Genomic DNA, 18,489 nt, shown 5'->3' with positions numbered 1-18,489 from the left:
TATCTTTCAAACTAAAAAACGTCTTAAATTTTCAACCCTGCACTTTTTTTCCATCAACATTTCAGAGTGAATAATGTGGCGGAATGTCCGAATCTTAAACAGCAACAAAAGTGAATTTAGTACAAAAGGTTTATTTACCCATAATCAAATGGTACAAGGTTGGATTGAATTGCCATGCAAACAGACAACGTCTCCGGAGATGTTGGATGAATCGAGAATGCATAGACTTGGTCATTTATGTGTTTCAATCGTGTGTCAAGGTCCAGTTGTTTTGTTCTGCAACATCCTTGAATCCCTTAGTCATAATAAACAATCAAAACATTTTGTACAATGGTCAGGCCGACCATACGTTCAACTCCAACCCACATATGCTCTTCCAATGGTTCAGAATAGAAAAAAATAGAAACGAGCAGACAATCCACTACTGTCGTGTCCTTCTTAATGCTTTTCGCCCTCGCTCTCTTTCCGGACTTTGACAGACACAAAATATGGTACAAAAGGTCAGAAATTCCACCACAATAATAACTACAATGAATTTATTAAAATTATACAGAGAAGGGGAAATGATCAAGGGAAAATACAATCTAAATTAAAGCTGCAAGCAGCATTGGTCGGGCCCGCGTATTTGGCAGGTGCTAGTCCTAAGTGTCCCAATACTTTTGTCTACTTTTAGTCTGAAGTGTCCCAAGACTTTAGTCTAGTGTACCTACCTTGTCTGCATTGTGTGGGCACGTTGGTGCTTCCTGCTTTTAAGCAGCCATATTAAAAAAAACAGCAGTGCAGCAGCATCAGCGCAGCGGGTATTTGAAGGGTCATAAAATCAAAACCGGAGCAGGTATTAAAAATCCCATCTATACTTTTAATCACAAGGGTTTTATCTCTCACCTGTGTTAGTTTGAAGGCGAAACGACAAACGCTCTCAGAGGAGATAGATTTTGAAGAAAGGTGACCGCTTTTTACAAAAATGTTGTGTTGAAGGGGGAATAGCAAACTTCCTGTTGCTTTTTGCTGGGGGTTGTCAATTTATGAAATGTAGGTCTAAGTGAGACCTACATAGAGGTTTTTGTTTCATGTCTCTCCGATTTTCCCAGTGGGAGTTACAGGCAGTTTTGTAATATTTTTCTTCCGAGGAGCAGCTGCTGTAGAGCGCAATTTTTGGATTTGGGGTTAGGTTTTTTTATTAGATCACAGTTTTTGCCAGTCCTGATGTGTGTGTTCAGTTCGGTGAGTTTTGAAGCATGTTAAGGGGGTCAAATTACAGCGCAAAGAGGCAAAAGTGACTGTTTTTAGTACTTTTTTGTCTTGAAGGGGGAATTGCCAACTTCCTGTTGATTTTAGCCCGAGAATGTACCATTATGAAAGTTAGGTCTGAGTCAGACCTACATAGAGGATTTTGTTTCATGTCTTTCCGACCTTCCTAGTGGGAGTTACAGGCAGTCTAGTTTTATTTTTTCCTAGGGGGCGCTAGAGCGCAATTTTGATTTTTGCAGTTTGGTTTTTTTTATTAAAAGACAATTTTCGCAAGTCCTGATGTGTGGGTCAAATATGGTGAGTTTTGAAGCATGTTGAGTGGGTCAAATTAGTGCTCAAAGAGGCGGCGGAAGAATAATAAAGAATAAAACGTTACAATAACAATAGGTCCTTATGTCCCATTGCATAAGGACTCCCTTCGGGAGTCCTTTTGCAATGGGCCATTGCGGGCCCTAATTATGTCCCATTGCATAAGGACTCCCTTCGGGAGTCCTTTTGCAATGGGCCATTGCGGGCCCTAATAAAACGTTACAATAACAATAGGTCCTTATGTCCCATTGCATAAGGACTCCCTTCGGGAGTCCTTTTGCAATGGGCCATTGCGGGCCCTAATAATATTACATACATATACACCAGTGGCGGGCCGTGTGTTTCTCACCTAGGCCTTCAGTGATGTCCCACTTAGTCCGACTCCACCTCTCAAAATACCGTAATTCATGTCACCACACGGACACGGCTGGAGATGCTATACAGAAACACTAACCCGACTCTAGCCAGACCCTTGTAGTTCGCTGAGCTCAACACGAGGGTCTGGGCTCGAAGGCTTTGCAAACTCCTTCCAGATAGCAAAAAAAATAATGAACCAATCAGGATCGTCGGGTATCAATCAATCAATCAATCAATGTTTATTTATATAGCCCTAAATCACAAGTGTCTCAAAGGGCTGCACAAGCCACAAAGACATCCTCGGTTCAGATCCAACATCAGGACAAGGAAAAACTCAACCCAATGGGATGACAATGAGAAACCTTGGAGAGGACCGCAGATGTGGGGACCCCCCTCCCCCCTAGGGCGACCGGTGCAATGGACGTCGAGTGGATCTAGCATAATATTGTGAGAGTCCAGTCCATAGTGGATCTAACATAATAGTGAGAGTCCAGTCCACAGTGGATCTAACATAATAGTGAGAGTCCAGTCCATAGTGGATCCAACATAATAGTGAGAGTCCAGTCCATAGTGGATCTAACATAATAGTGAGAGTCCAGTCCATAGTGGATCTAACATAATAGTGAGAGTCCAGTCCATAGTGGATCTAACATAATAGTGAGAGTCCAGTCCATAGTGGATCTAACATAATAGTCTGAGTCCAGTTCATAGTGGATCTAACATAATAGTGAGAGTCCAGTCCATAGTGGATCTAACATAATAGTCTGAGTCCAGTTCATAGTGGATCTAACATAATAGTGAGAGTCCAGTCCATAGTGGATCTAACATAATAGTGTGAGAGTCCAGTCCATAGTGGATCTAACATAATAGTGAGAGTCCAGTCCATAGTGGATCTAACATAATAGTGAGAGTCCAGTCCATAGTGGATCTAACATAATAGTCTGAGTCCAGTCCATAGTGGATCTAACATAATAGTGAGAGTCCAGTCCATAGTGGATCTAACATAATAGTCTGAGTCCAGTCCATAGTGGATCTAACATAATAGTGAGAGTCCAGTCCATAGTGGATCTAACATAATAGTGAGAGTCCAGTCCATAGTGGATCTAACATAATAGTCTGAGTCCAGTTCATAGTGGATCTAACATAATAGTGAGAGTCCAGTCCATAGTGGATCTAACATAATAGTGAGAGTCCAGGCCATAGTGGATCTAACATAATAGTGAGAGTCCAGTCCATAGTGGATCTAACATAATAGTGAGAGTCCAGTCCATAGTGGATCTAACATAATAGTGAGAGTCCAGTCCATAGTGGATCTAACATAATAGTGTGAGAGTCCAGTCCATAGTGGATCTAACATAATAGTGAGAGTCCAGTCCATAGTGGATCTAACATAATAGTCTGAGTCCAGTTCATAGTGGATCTAACATAATAGTGAGAGTCCAGTCCATAGTGGATCTAACATAATAGTGAGAGTCCAGTCCATAGTGGATCTAACATAATAGTGAGAGTCCAGTCCATAGTGGATCTAACATAATAGTCTGAGTCCAGTTCATAGTGGAACTAACATAATAGTGAGAGTCCAGTCCATAGTGGATCTAACATAATAGTCTGAGTCCAGTCCATAGTGGATCTAACATAATAGTGAGAGTCCAGTCCATAGTGGATCTAACATAATAGTGAGAGAGTCCAGTCCATAGTGGATCTAACATAATAGTCTGAGTCCAGTTCATAGTGGATCTAACATAATAATGAGAGTCCAGTCCATAGTGGATCTAACATAATAGTCTGAGTCCAGTCCATAGTGGATCTAACATAATAGTCTGAGTCCAGTCCATAGTGGATCTAACATAATAGTGAGAGTCCAGTCCATAGTGGATCTAACATAATAGTGAGAGTCCAGTCCATAGTGGATCTAACATAATAGTGGGAGTCTAGTCCATAGTGGATCTAACATATTTGTGAGAGTCCAGTCCATAGTGGATCTAACATAATAGTGAGAGTCCAGTCCATAATGGATCTAACATAATAGTGAGAGTCCAGTCCATAGTGGATCTAACATAATAGTGAGAGTCCAGTCCATAGTGGATCTAACATAATAGTGAGACTCCAGTCCATAGTGGATCCAACATAATAGTGAGAGTCCAGTCCATAGTGGATCTAACATAATAGTGTGAGAGTCCAGTCCATAGTGGATCTAACATAATAGTGAGAGTCCAGTCCATAGTGGATCTAACATAATAGTGAGAGTCCAGTCCATAGTGGATCTAACATAATAGTCTGAGTCCAGTCCATAGTGGATCTAACATAATAGTGAGAGTCCAGTCCATAGTGGATCTAACATAATAGTGGTAGTCTAGTCCATAGCCGATCTAACATAATAGTCGGGGTCCAGTCCATAATGGATCTAACATAATAGTGAGAGTCCAGTCCATAGTGGATCGAACATAATAGTGAGAGTCCAGTCCATAGTGGATCTAACAAAATAGTCTGAGTCCAGTCCATAGTGGATCTAACATAATAGTGCGAGTCCAGTCCATAGTGGATCTAACATAATAGTCTGAGTCCAGTCCATAGTGGATCTAACATAATAGTGAGAGTCCAGTCTATAGTGGATCTAACATAATAGTGAGAGTCCAGTCCATAGTGGATCTAACATAATAGTCTGAGTCCAGTTCATAGTGGAGCTAACATAATAGTGAGAGTCCAGTCCATAGTGGATCTAACATAATAGTGAGAGTCCAGTCCATAGTGGATCTAACATAATAGTGAGAGTCCAGTCCATAGTGGATCTAACATAATAGTGAGAGTCCAGTCCATAGTGGATCTAACATAATAGTCTGAGTCCAGTTCATAGTGGATCTAACATAATAGTCTGAGTCCAGTCCATAGTGGATCTAACATAATAGTGAGAGTCCAGTCCATAGTGGATCTAACATAATAGTCTGAGTCCAGTTCATAGTGGATCTAACATAATAGTGAGAGTCCAGTCCATAGTGGATCTAACATAATAGTGAGAGTCCAGTCCATAGTGGATCTAACATAATAGTGAGAGTCGAGTCTATAGTGGATCTAACATAATAGTGAGAGTCCAGTCCATAGTGGATCTAACATAATAGTCTGAGTCCAGTTCATAGTGGATCTAACATAATAGTGAGAGTCCAGTCCATAGTGGATCTAACATAATAGTCTGAGTCCAGTTCATAGTGGATCTAACATAATAGTGAGAGTCCAGTCCATAGTGGATCTAACATAATAGTGAGAGTCCAGTCCATAGTGGATCTAACATAATAGTGAGAGTCCAGTCCATAGTGGGGCCAGCAGGAGACCATCCCGAGCGGCATGCTTTCATAGATGTGACTTAGCGCCGAAGCGACTGTTTGATTCAAACAACAATAGAGCGAGGAGTCGTGTGCAGACTGTTAGAATAACTGTTTCGAAATCATCACAAAAACTTTGTATTACATTTCGTTCCCGAGAAGAAGACAAAAGGGCTGTCTTTTGAGGCCTACCAAGAGGAAGAAGGCTCGTAAAACTCCACTGGGACTTCAAAGAGGACAGATGGCAGGATCTCCCCAAACTTCCCAGAGGAACTCTTTTTGAAGTATTTTACGAACTCTCTTTGAACTATTTTCTGGAACTCTCTTTGAACTATTTGGTAACAGAAGGCAACGCTGTTTACGACCAGCTTCCCTCTGGAAGCAGCTGTGGGCAGGTGGGGGGGGTGGGGGGGGGTCAAATAAAGATGCAGGAGGCCAATCTTGTGGGAGAGCGTGGTTGAAGACTGTTCCGAGAGGACAGTCGCCATGTGTCTCCTCATGAGTCCAAATTTAATTCTGTCTAGATGTCATCAGTGTTTGAACCTCACACTGGCATTGATTCTGCTATAGCAACTGTTTTGCAACATCAATCGAATATTAATTATTTCAAAGATGAACAGAAAACGGTTTTGAAGGCATTTATTGGTGGCAAGGATGTTTTGGCTCTTCTTCCGACCGGGTTCGGGTTTCCCAGCGTTTCCCAGCGTCGCTCTCATCAGCGTCACGGGTTGATTTCGATGTGAGTGGTTGAAGCAGCAGATCATTCAAGATAACGGACCAATGGTTTTATCCAATCACATACAATGATTTTTTTTTACAAGGCCCCGCCTTCTGAAATAAATCTCCTATTGAGAACTCCCGGATTCATGTGTGGAGCTCAGCGAACGACAAGGATCTGGTGACAGTCAGGTTACAGAAACACACTTGCACACTACTGGGCCGACATGTACTACCATCTTTAGTATTAATTGTATTGCAAATATCTTCTGGATATCACTTATTAATATGTCAATTTTATCTATAATAATTCACAATAGTTATGGAGTACAAAATTAGACGTTGAGTAATCGCTTAGCATACCTGGCGGACAATAACTGATAGTCTGCTTTGCCAGTCCAAAGGCATTCGCTGTTTTCTGTAGTAGTCCCTCGTCCACGGCAGCCCGCATTCTCGTTTTCTCCCCCTTCGACAAATGGACTAAGTTTTCCGCTCAATAGAATCAAAGCTGACCTTAGACATTCGAAAGTTCTCCTTCCTTTCCTGTGGCACAACACCCTCGTTGACAAACAAATCCCACCAGGCTGCTGTTCTTCCAGACCTTATCCAAAACCGTCGCTCAACATTGCCATGTTGCCGTCTGAGATGTGTTGTATCCCAAATAGCTGCATTTTCCTTCTTTTAAAGTACCGTATTTTGCGCACTATAAGGCGCACCTAAAAACCACAAATTTTCTCAAAAGCTGACAGTGCGCCTTATAACCCGGTGCGCTTTATATATGGATTAATATTAAGATTCATTTTCATAAAGTTTCGGTCTCGTAAATACGGTAAACAGCCGCCATCTTTTTTCCCGGTAGAACAGGAAGCGCTTCTTCTTCTACGCAAGCAACCGCCAAGGTAAGCACCCACCCCCATAGAACAGGAAGCGCTTCTTCTTCTACTGTAAGCAACCACCCGCCCGCATAGAAGAAGAAAAAGTGCGCGGATATTACCGTACGTTTCATTTCCTTTGTGTGTTTACATCTGTAAAGACCACAAAATGGCTCCTACTAAGCGACAGGGATCCGGTTCATGAAAAGACGCAATCTCTCCATCCGCACACGGATTACTATTTCACAGCAACTGATATTCCTGTGAACCGCACTGTGGATACAACGGGAGCACGTACGGTGAATATTCGCACCACAGGGAATGAGAAGTCATCCTTCACTGTGGTTCTAGCTTGCCATGCTAATGGCCAGAAACTTCCACCCATGGTGATATTCAAAAGGAAGACCTTGCCAAAAGAGACCTTTCCAGCCGGCGTCATCATAAAAGCTAACTCGAAGGGATGGATGAAGAAAAGATGAGCGAGTGGTTAAGGTAAGTTTAAGTTTACGCGAAGAGGCCGGGTGGCTTTTTTCACGCAGCTTCGTCCATGTTGATATACGACTCCATGCGCGCCCACATCACGCTGGTTTTAATATATTATTAAAGTTTGACTGACCTATTTGACTGTTTTTTTGACATTCCTTTAGCGCATTTAGATGCGGCTTACAACACGGGGCGGCTTATAGGTGGACAAAGTTTTGAAATATGCCGTTCATTGAAGGCGCGGCTTATAACCCAGGGCGCCTTATGGTGCGGAAAATACGGTATTCATGTGTGATTTCCACAAGCGTCTGTTATGAAGCTCTTTCTGACGTCACTGCCTGTGTGGGGCGCGGCCTTTCTGGCGTCACTTCCTCACCGAACTCAGTTTGTAAACGATCGATGAGTCCATACAAAGCTAAGAGCCAGAGATACAAGAAATACACGGCTCACTTACCCGCATACTTGCCAACCCTCCCGGATTTTCCGGGAGACTCCCGAAATTCAGCGCCTCTCCCGAAAACCTCCCGGGACAAATTTTCTCCCGAAAATCTCCCGAAATTAAGGCTGAGCTGGAAGCCACGCCCCCTCCAGCTCCATGCGGACCTGAGTGACGTGTCGAAAGCCTGTTTTCACGTCCGCTTTCCCACAATATAAACAGCGTGCCTGCCCAATCACGTTATAACTGCAGAATGATGGAGGGCGAGTTCTTGGTTTCTTATGTGGGTTTATTGTTAGGCAGTTTCATTAACGTCCTCCCAGCGCGGTAACAACACACAACAACAGCAGTCACGTTTTCGTCTACCGTAAAGCAGTTTGTCTGCCGTTAACAGCAATGTTGTGACACTCTTAAACAGGACAATACTGCCATCTACTGTGCATGCATATGTGACAATAACATCTAGGGCTTTTAGAGAGTGCAGTGCACAACTGCGCACACAACAAGGAGACAAAGCAGCAGAACGAGGAAGATACAGCCATGGCGACGCCGACGATGAGTAAGATGAAGAAATACGCTTTGTTGCACCTTTCCTGCCTGAGTTCGGCGATTAGTTGCGAATCTTGCTTTATTGATTGCTTGCACACAGCCAATCCAACACAAAACAAACTAGTCCCGCCCGCACTCACGCTACCGCTCCCTCTCTTCTCTCGCCCACACACTCACTGACGTCACTCACCTCACATGCTCACCTATTAAAGGGCCACACACACACATACGCTACTCTCATAACAGCTTGTAAGTTCCAAGCCGCAGCTGCGATTGGACCTGGATAGCCTCCGGGAAGAAGTAGTGGACTACCAAGTGCTTGGCAGTGAAGATCTTGCTCATGAAGCAAAGATTGACCGGTTTTGGGCCATGCTAGGGAGAGATGGAAGATTCCAGACTCTACTGCATTTGATGAAAGCACTTTTGTGCGTGCCACACAGCAATGCATCATCAGAGAGGGTGTTCAGCATGGTTAGAAAAATAGTGATAGAGAATAGAACAAGGATGGACAATTCAACCCTTAACTCAACAATGAGTAGATGAGTGTTATGTGTGTGTATATGTGTAAATAAATTAACACTGAAATTCAAGTATTTATTTTATTTATATATACATATAATAATCTGGTTTTAAACTCTCCCTCGGTTAATCCTACATATGTGTCGGATGTGTTAATGTCCTTGCGTGTTACCTTTGATTGGTAAACGACTGATGTTTGTAAGCACCCCCCGTTGAGAGGGCAATCAGGTTTCTTGCGGCAGTTGCAGCCCTTGTTTGTTTTGGAGTCGCTCTGTCCGGGGGCAGACGGCTCATTTGCAATTGTTTTGTTGTGGTTTGAAATAATTTGTATATATATATATATATATATATATATATATATATATATATATATATATATATAGCTAGAATTCACTGAAAGTCAAGTATTTATTATATACACACATATATATATATACATATATACATATATATATATATACATATATATATATATGAAATACTTGACTTTGTGAATTCTAGCTGTAAATATACTCCTCCCCTCTTAACCACGCCCCCAACCACAACACCAAGTTGATCAATCAATATTGGCTGATATAAAGACGTAAACGTCGCAATATGAAGTGGTTATTTAGCGTGCTCACTGCTCACATTACAAAGGATTGTGTGATTTGTTTACGTCCATCAAGGCGTGGAACAGAGGTGGTAAATATTTACGTTTGTGTAAGTTTAGGAGGAAACAAATATCGTATACTAAAATCCCCAAGTATGTCGATCTTATAAAGTTAATCCGTCCCACTACTTCAGAGCAACAAGTTTAGGAATTGTTTGGACTATGTAAACAAATCTGCTTTTTGTCAGCATATGATGCAACTGTGGACCAGCTCTATACTCTCGGCATGGTCCTTGAGGGTGCATGGGAGTTTGCCCAACCAGTCTACATGTGTTTTGTGGACTTGGAGAAGGCATTTGTGGGCTTTGTACCGAGGATGTCGTTGTGGCTTGTGCAGCCCTTTGAGACACTTGTGATTTAGGGCTATATAAATAAAGATTGATTGATTGATTGATTGATTCGACCGTGTCCCTCGGGAAGTCCTGTGGGGAGTGCTCAGAGAGTATGGGGTATCGGACTGTCTGATTGTGGCAGTCCGCTCCCTGTATGCTCAGTGCCAGAGCTTGGTCCGCATTGCCGGCGGTAAGTCGGACACGTTTCCAGTGAGGGTTGGACTCCGCCAAGGCTGCCCTTTGTCACCGATTCTGTTCATAACTTTTATGGACAGAATTTCTAGGCGCAGTCAAGGCGTTGAGGGGATCTGGTTTGGTGGCTGCAGGATTAGGTCTCTGCTTTTTGCAGATGATGTGGTCCTGATGGCTTCATCTGGCCAGGATCTTCAGCTCTCACTGGATCGGTTCACAGCCGAGTGTGAAGCGACTGGGATGAGAATCAGCACCTCCAAGTCCGAGTCTATGGTTCTCGCCCGGAAATGGGTGGAGTGCCATCTCCGGGTTGGGGAGGAGATCTTGCCTCAAGTGGAGGAGTTCAAGTACCTCGGAGTCTTGTTCACGAGTGAGGGAAGAGTGGATCGTGAGATCGACAGGCGGATCGGTGCGGCGTCTTCAGTAATGCGGACGCTGTATCGATCCGTTGTGGTGAAGAAGGAGCTGAGCCGGAAGGCAAAGCTCTCAATTTACCGGTCGATCTACGTTCCCATCCTCACCTATGGTCATGAGCTTTGGGTTATGACCGAAAGGACAAGATCACGGGTACAAGCGGCCGAAATGAGTTTCCTCCGCCGGGTGGCGGGGCTCTCCCTTAGAGATAGGGTGAGAAGCTCTGCCATCCGGGGGGAGCTCAAAGTAAAGCCGCTGCTCCTCCACATCGAGAGGAGCCAGATGAGGTGGTTCGGGCATCTGGTCAGGATGCCACCCGAACGCCTCCCTAGGGAGGTGTTTAGGGCACGTCCGACCGGTAGGAGGCCGCGAGGAAGACCCAGGACACGTTGGGAAGACTATGTCTCCCGGCTGGCCTGGGAACGCCTCGGGGTCCCACAGGAAGAGCTGGACGAAGTGGCTGGGGAGAGGGAAGTCTGGGCTTCCCTGCTTAGGCTGATGCCCCCGCGACCCGATAAGCGGAAGAAGATGGATGGATGGATGGATGGATGATGCAACAAAATGTAACCCTAGAGTTTTGTGAATATGTTTAGCGTGAATATTCGTATTAGCGGTCATTGAATAAGTCTATGAAATAACAGGTGAAGGGTGATTTATGAATATGAGAATATGATCCTTCTCTCGCTCAGGACTTCCTGCTCTGCTCAGGTTGAGCTTCTTGGTGTTGAGTCAATAACGCCAGCGTGACTTTTTCTGTCTCGCTGCAGCCGCCACGTAAAACGAGCGGCGACGAGTCAAGCGCGGCCCGGTTGCCTTTTTAACCTTCCGTCCTTGGGAATGAAAGCATCAGTCGGCCGTGGAAGAACGAGTGCCGACTCTGAGCCGCCGTGACACGTGACAACATCGATTGCGACTGAGACTTTTAGCAGCCAGTCGGCGCCCTCGCAGATTTAATTTCTGAATGCGCTTTATTGACGGGGAGTGAGCGTAACCACGGGCAGGAGCGGCGGGGAGAACAAGCTAATGGGATTCATAGGAAGAGATCATGTAGCGCGGCAGACCTTCACAGAAGATATTTCCTACTCTACTTTGAATACGTATGTCTGAGACAGTCAAAACCTTTTAGAGTTTGACCAGTTCATTGGTTGTGCGTCCGGTCTGTCAATTGGACGGTCACTTGCTCTCTCGTTGACAGGGAAGCCTGAACTTTACTTCTTCGCCCAGCTCCTTCCGGGGGATCCCGAGGCTGGCTGAGAGACTTAGTCTTTCTAACGTATGCTGATTTCCCCCCGAGGCTGCTTACCGGTTGGACGCGCACTGGAGGCGTCTGGGGGGGTTTCCTGACCTGATGCCCAAGCCACCTCATCGGGCATCTCTCAATGTGGAGCAACTGCACCTTTACTCAGAGTTCCTTCCGATTGACAAAGCTTCTAAACTCATCCCCACACAATGCAAGAAACTCATTTCGACTGCTCGTACCCACAATCTTGTCCTTTCTGTCACTATTATATTTTATACGATCTGGGACGAGAACGAAAATCCAATAACAAAGCACACCTTGGGTTCATATCATCTTGAATGGAGACAAGTCAGCAGCGAAGAGATGTCACCTGACAATCTCTCCACGCAGGAGAGGGGGGCAGAGCAGAAAAGAGAGACGGCAGATCAACTGGTCTAAAAAGGGGTTTATTTAAAGGCTGGATGTCAGGTTCAAACACTGATGACATCTATTAAACAGACAAGAAGCAAGGACTCATGCAGAGATGGAGTTAAATTTTGCTCAATGAGGAGAGACGTATTGGGCAGTTCCAACCTACGCTCTAAGGCACAGCCCACGTGCTCCACTATTTATTCGGGATGTCCCTGGTTACATCTCTGAGGCTGCTTCTGAAGGAAGGGGGGTAATTTCAGCAGCCCCAGTTAGACACAATATGATTACGCCCTGTCTCTGCTTTGTCTGCGTCAAGGTACTCGATGTTCGCCCTTGGCAGTCAGCAGGCCGGGGTCTGGACACAAACACTGATACGAGACGACTCGCAATCCAAGATGGCAAGTTGTCCCTTTGCACAGATAGAAAAGTATAACTTCAGCACAATTGATAATAACTATAGCAACGGCCTTTAAGCCAGTGGTTCTTAACCTTGTTGAAGGTACCGAACCCCACCAGTTTCATATGCGCATTCACCGAACCCTTCTTTAGTGAAAAATAAAATGTTTTGTTTTTTTTCAAATTCAAGACAAAGTTATGTTTTTGGTAACACTTTAGTATGGGGAACATATTCTAAGTAACAAAGACTTAATTTAGAGTTTTTTGGACACTAGGGTAACATATTCTAAGTAACAAAGACTTAATTTAGAGTTATTTGGTTAGGGTGAGGGCATTGGCGTTGTTAGGCCTATTTTAGGGGGGCTCAAGCCCCCCTAAATAATTTGGTGTTATATTTTTTTTAAATTTTTTTTACAAATACATATTCATTATAAAGTGGCCCGAATATGAGTTTAAATAAATAATCATATAACCTGTTATTATTCACTCAGTTTCCCCTCACTTTGTAGCGTAAGGTAGAGAGCCCCTATAGTGCGTCCACTTGTTCATATAGAAAATGCCCACATCACTCAAATTCCAGTCCCCATTTTCTCTGCGACCTTGCTTGCGGTCCTGCAGGTGTACGAAGCACATGATCTTCCTGTACAATGAGTGAAGCGGCGCAAAACCTTGTGTGTGCAATTGTAAATAATTTAGTTTTTAAGTTTTGTGTTTCTTGTAGAATCTATATAAAGTGATGTACATTAGCCTATTGTTAAAATAATGAAAAAAACATCATTAAATATATTTGTTTTATTGTATTGTTACATTAATAGCTGTTGTATTATTATAGGATGGCTTGTTAAACATTTCATAGGATTTTCAGAGGGAGGAAAAACCAAGACATTTAATATAAAATGTGAAATGAATAAACACAGAAAAAAAATGGTTAAAAGCCATCGTCCCGGGGAGCATTTCATTTTGTCCTGTGCATTTTTTAAAAATAATAATAATAACAATGAATAATTTCTAAGTCTTTGTTAGCCGTTTGTGAAGTTTTGTGCTTGTGCGTAACGTTCGCTCGCATCCTGTGCATCTCCTGGGGGCTAAGCCCCCCCTGTCCTTAAAAGCTAGTGACACCCCTGGGTTAGGGTTAGTGCCAGGTTTAGAGGGTTAGGGTTATAATAAGGCCATGCCGAATAAGGCATTAATAAGTACTTAAAGGGGAACATTATCACCAGACCTATGTAAGCGTCAATATATACCTTGATGTTGCAGAAAAAAGACCTTTTTTTTTTTTTAACCGATTTCCGAACTCTAAATGGGTGAATTTTGGCGAATTAAACGTCTTTCCAATATTCGCTCTCGGAGCGATGACGTCACATCGGGAAGCAATCCGCCATTTTCTCAAACACCGAGTCAAATCAGCTCTGTTATTTTCCGTTTTTTCGACTGTTTTCCGTACCTTGGAGACATCATGCCTCGTCGGTGTGTTGTCGGAGGGTGTAACAACACGAACAGGGACGGATTCAAGTTGCACCAGTGGCCCAAAGATGCGAAAGTGGCAAGAAATTGGACGTTTGCTCCGCACACTTTACCGACGAAAGCTATGCTACGACAGAGATGGCAAGAATGTGTGGATATCCTGCGACACTCAAAGCAGATGCATTTCCAACGATAAAGTCAAAGAAATCTGCCGCCAGACCCCCATTGAATCTGCCAGAGTGTGTGAGCAATTCAGGGACAAAGGACCTCGGTAGCACGGCAAGCAATGGCGGCAGTTTGTTCCCGCAGACGAGTGAGCTAAACCCCCTGGATGTCTTGGCTCACACCGTCCCGAAGATGATCAAGAGAAGAATATCGACCCTAGCTTCCCTGGCCTGCTGACATGAGGGTATGTCTACAGAATATATTAATTGATGAAAACTGGGCTGTCTGCACTCTCAAAGTGCATGTTGTTGCCAAATGTATTTCATATGCTGTAAACCTAGTTCATAGTTGTTAGTTTCCTTTAATGCCAAACAAACACATACCAATCGTTGGTTAGAAGGCGATCGCCGAATTCGTCCTCGCTTTCTCTCGTGTCGCTGGCTGTCGTGTCGTTTTCGTCGGTTTCGCTTGCATACGGTTCAAACCGATATGGCTCAATAGCTTCAGTTTCTTCTTCAATTTTGTTTTCGCTACCTGCCTCCACACTACAACCATCCGTTTCAATACATTCTTAATCTGTTGAATCGCTTAAGCCGCTGAAATCCGAGTCTGAATCCGAGCTAATGTCGCTATAGCTTGCTGTTCTTTCCACCATGTTTGTTTGTGTTGGCTTCACTATGTGACGTCACAGGAAAATGGACGGGTGGTTAAAATCAGGCACTTTGAAGCTTTTTTTAGGGATATTGCGTGATGGGTAGAATTTTGAAAAAAACTTCGAAAAATATAATAAGCCACTGGGAACTGATTTTTAATGGTTTTAACCATTCTGAAATTGTGATAATGTTCCCCTTTAACCAGCGTGAAGACTTTTAAAACTGTCTTCAGCGCGTGGACCACTTCAACTGAGTAATGACTTGATGTTGCTATTGTGCGTGATGTGTATTTTCTGGTCTTGTCACCTGGATCAAAAGAGACGTCGGAGACGCTTTGCTGAATAAAAAAGTTGCTTTATTACAAGCGAGTGTCCTTATACAGGACTGCAGTACCTGGAGGAGAACAAGTCAAAAAGAATGGGGCTCTCCTAACTTGGAGGAGCCGAACCACCTTCTTTCTCTGTCTGGGTGTGTGTTAATTCAGGAGAGTACAACCAGACCATGTAAGGAGATGTTCCTGGGTAAGTGACCGGAAAACAACCTCTATAACTTAAATCATAATTGCCAACCCTCCCGATTTTCCCGGGAGACTCCCGAATTTCAGTGCCCCTCCCGAAAATCTCCCGGGGCAACCATTCTCCCGATTTCCACCTGGACAACATTATTGGTGGAACTGATTTTTGATGGTTTTAACAATTCTGAAATTGTGATAATGTTCCCCTTTAATAAGGACTAGTTAAGAGCCAATATGTTACTAATTTGCATGTTAGTAAGCAGAGGTGGGACCAAGTCATTGTTTTGCAAGTCACAAGTAAGTCTCAAGTCTTTGCCCTCAAGTCCGAGTCAAGTCCCGAGTCAAGACAGGCAAGCCCCGAGTCAAGTCCAAAGTCAAGACTGGAAAGTCTCAAGTCAAGTCCTAAGTCCTGCATTTTGAGTTTCGAGTCCTTTCAAGTCCTTTTAACCACAGACTAATATATTAACACAGATTGTGTATGCTTTTCAAACGCTGTATTTATTTATTAAAACAAGTGCATTTTAAATTGCAGGAAAGAAAATTGTGCTGACATTGCACTTTATAATAACACTATTAACCAGTCATTTTAAACATTAACTCATTCCTTTACAGAACAAACACATTGAAAAATAAAGTGCAAATGTACTTATTTGTACAAAAGTGTTAACATTGAAAAAACATGACATATACGTGAACATAACAAAAAAGTTGTACTTTTTATATGTCAGGGCCCTATGCTGCATTGCATTTGCAAAAGACCAAATTAGCCAAGAGTCTGTCAGTCATTTGTGCACGATGGGGGCGTAGTATGATGCCACCATGGCTGAAAACTCGCTCCACTGGAGCACTGGAGGCAGGCACTGCCAAGACTCTCATGGCCACTCGGAACAGTGAAGGAAGAGTCTTCATGTTCAATGCCCAGAACAAAAGGGGGGAGAGAGTTGTTTTGGGTTGGTGCACTACTTGTAAGTGTATCTTGTGTTTTTTATGTTGATTTAATTAAAAAAAGAAGAAAAAAATATATATATATTTCTTGTGCGGCCCGATACCAATCGATCCACGGACCAGTACCGGGCCACGGCCCGGTGGTTGGGGACCACTGAGGTAAACAACCAACAGTATGTCAGAAAGCTAGCTAAAACGGTACACATATTCATAATATAGTATACATTTTAACTGACCTTTATTTTACTATTTTTGTCTTTTTTTAGGTGGCTAAAATACGCGGTGCTGCTGACCGCCGTCTAACGTTACGTGTGATATATTGACTAACGTAACCCTGCTTAAAAAAAATCACTGAACAAAAAGTATGAATAAGGTAGTGAACTGCAACAGATTCCCGTGTTTGCAATAACGTTATAACGTTAGCAGTGAGTTTACAGCCTCACTGATTTAACTACACAGCAAATAAAAGTCACGTTACTTAGCCAATAAACGTTATCTTACATTCAAAACTTACCGTTCTTTGTGCAACTTCAAATGCCGGACGAAGTTGGAAGTTGTTGCCTCTCCATCAGTCATTTTGGAACCGCATGTGTTGCATACTGCAAACCGTTTTGTGTTGACCACCTCGTAATTTTTATACCCAAACAAAATTATTTTAGGTATCATTTTTTGTTCACTGGCGTGTGGTTTGGACATGTCTTCTTCGTTGGTTGTCCTGCAATTTGATTGGATGAATGCTGTGTGATGAAAACAAAGTAGATCTAATTTGATTGGCTGTTGTACTGAGACCACACCAGCTGACACACGCAACGCTGATAGACAAGTACACAATGAAAAATACGGAGCGCTCCCGAATAACTTTTTCATCTTTGGGTTTTGGGGAAAGTAGCAAGTCATGTCAAGTCATGTCAATTCAAAAGGCTCAAGTCCAAGTGAAGTCACAAGTCATTGATGTTAAAGTCTAAGTCGAGTTGCAAGTCTTTTTACATTTTGTCAAGTCGAGTCTAAAGTCATCAAATTCATGACTCGAGTCTGACTCGAGTCCAAGTCATGTGACTCGAGTCCACACCTCTGTTAGTAAGCAACTAATTAATGGTGAATATGTTCCCCATACTAAAGTGTTACCATGTTTTTTTTACTGGTGCACAAGATGAAGCGTGCATGAACATCACCTTGTTCAAAGAACAAAACCAACAAAACACAGTGCATAAACTCACAACAAATTACACACCTGCAAATCAGTCGGACTTCTGCTGTTGCCATATCCGTAATATGCCTATAGGGAGAAGTTTTTATTTACACGATGAGTCGGGTGTGTTTTGACCTCCGCCGAACCCCTGAGGCCGACTCACCAAACCTCTAGGGCAGTGTTTTTCAACCTTTTTTGAGCTAAGGCACATTTTTTTCATAAAGAAAATACGGAGGCACACCACCAGCAGAAAAGGTTAAACAATTAAACTCCACCAGGTTGTCGTGTCTTATTTTGAGTTTGTTGTTGTTTCCTGTGTGTCGTGCTTTAGTTCCTGTCTTGCGCTGTTATTTTGGTGACCCTTCCTGTTTTGTTAGTGTTCTCCTGTAGCAGCTTCCCGCCTTCCTTTGAGCGCTATTGCCCGCCCCTGCTTTGTTTTCGCAATCAAGACTATTTAAGTTGTGCGTGCGCTATCCTTCTTTAAGGGGACATTGTTGACTGTCATGTCATGTACGGGATGTGCTTTGTGGACTTCGCCTTTGCGCCACACGCTGCAAGTTTTTGCTGTCGTCCAGCATTCTGTTTTTGTTGACTTTGTAGCCAGTTCAGTTTTACTTTTGTTTTACATTGTCACGACTTGGACTTTGGCGTGGTTTGTTCTCCCGTGGTGCAAATGAACATTTGGACCAGACATGGCGTGAAGGTGAAGACATGATTTATTTAAACACTATAACTACAAAAAGAACAAACTAAAGGCGCGCACAAGGCGGAAGTACAAACTTGACAAATGAAACCAATACTTGCACGTGGGCAAAAAAAACTAAGGACATGAACAAAAGTCGCTAACTGTGGCATGAATAGAAACAACTTACTTGGACATGGCATGAAGTGCGCAGAGGTAAACAAAGTGTGAAGCAGAGAGTCAGGGGTATGATGTCGCCAGACAGACAGCATGGCAACTGGAAGCTTAAATAATAGTGACATGATTAAAGACAGGTGCGTGAGTCGTGAGGGCAGGTGAAAACTAATGGGTTGCTATGGTGACAAACAAGAGTGCACAATGAGTCCAAACGTGGAACAGGTGAAACTAATGGGTAACTATGGAAACAAGA

The sequence above is a fragment of the Nerophis lumbriciformis genome, linkage group LG02, assembly GCF_033978685.3.
Source record: "Nerophis lumbriciformis linkage group LG02, RoL_Nlum_v2.1, whole genome shotgun sequence".
NCBI classification, from domain to species: domain Eukaryota; kingdom Metazoa; phylum Chordata; class Actinopteri; order Syngnathiformes; family Syngnathidae; genus Nerophis; species Nerophis lumbriciformis.
Note: the sequence above shows the minus strand (reverse complement) of the source record.